This window comes from Vicugna pacos, unplaced genomic scaffold (assembly GCF_048564905.1).
Source record: "Vicugna pacos unplaced genomic scaffold, VicPac4 SAC-SAT, whole genome shotgun sequence".
NCBI lineage: Eukaryota > Metazoa > Chordata > Mammalia > Artiodactyla > Camelidae > Vicugna > Vicugna pacos.
This window is the reverse complement of record NW_027328721.1, coordinates 8,464,004-8,465,056: the sequence shown is the minus strand read 5'-3', so window position 1 is coordinate 8,465,056 and position 1,053 is coordinate 8,464,004.

Sequence of the window (1,053 nt, the reverse complement as noted above, 5' to 3'; positions counted from 1 at the left end):
TTTTCCTAATGTCTCTGTGCCAGGGAATGCTAAGGAGGTTTGCAGGAATTCCCAGGGACAGAGGCTGCCTCCCCAAGGTCATGTAAGGTATTTCTCGGACTTCCGCGAACAGGGAACACCTGTGACTGAAGAGAGCTGCGTGGAGTTGTCTCTCGAGCTCCCCCACGCACTGACATTGGAGCCCGAATCCTGAGCGTGGGGAGGTTCCACATATGGTCGGCAGCGCGTGGGTTCTAATGGAATGCCTATGCTCGTCTCCACTGAGGGTTTTCCTAATGTCTCTGTGCCAGGGAATGCTAGGGGTGTTTGCAGGAATTCCCAGGGACAGAGGCTGCCTCCCCAATGTCAGGGAAGGTATTTCTCGGACTTCCCCAAACAGGGAACACCTGTGACTGAAGAGAGCTGCGTGGAGTTGTCTCTTGAGCTCCCCCACGCACTGACAATAGTTCCGGAATCCTGACCGTGGGGAGGTTCCACCAACCGTCGGCAGCGCGTGGATTCTAACGGAATGCCAAATCTCGACTCCCCTGAGGGTTTTCCTAATGTCTCTGTGCCAAGGAATGCTAAGGGGGTTTGCAGGAATTCCCACGGACAGAGGCTGCCTACCCAAGGTCAGGGAAGTTATTTCTCGGACTTCCGCGAACAGGGAACACCTGTGACTGAAAGGAGCTGCGTGGAGTTGTCTCTCGAGCTCCCCCACGCACTGAAAATGTTTCCGGAATTCTGAGCGTGGGGAGGTTAAACCAACGGTCGGCAGCGCGTGGGTTCTAACGGAATGCCTAAGCTCGAGTCCCCTGAGGGTTTTCCTAATGTCTCTGTGCCAGGGAATGCTAGGGGTGTTTGCAGGAAGTCCCAGGGACAGAGGCTGCCTCTCCAAGGTCAGGGAAGGTTTTTCTCGGACTTCCCCAAACAGGGAAAACCTGTGACTGAAAAGAGCTGCGTGGAGTTGTCTCTCGAGCTCCCCCACGCACTGACAATGGTTCCGGAATCCTGAGCGTGGGGAGGTTCCAGCAACGGTCGGCAGCGCGTGGGTTCTAACGGAATGCATAAGCT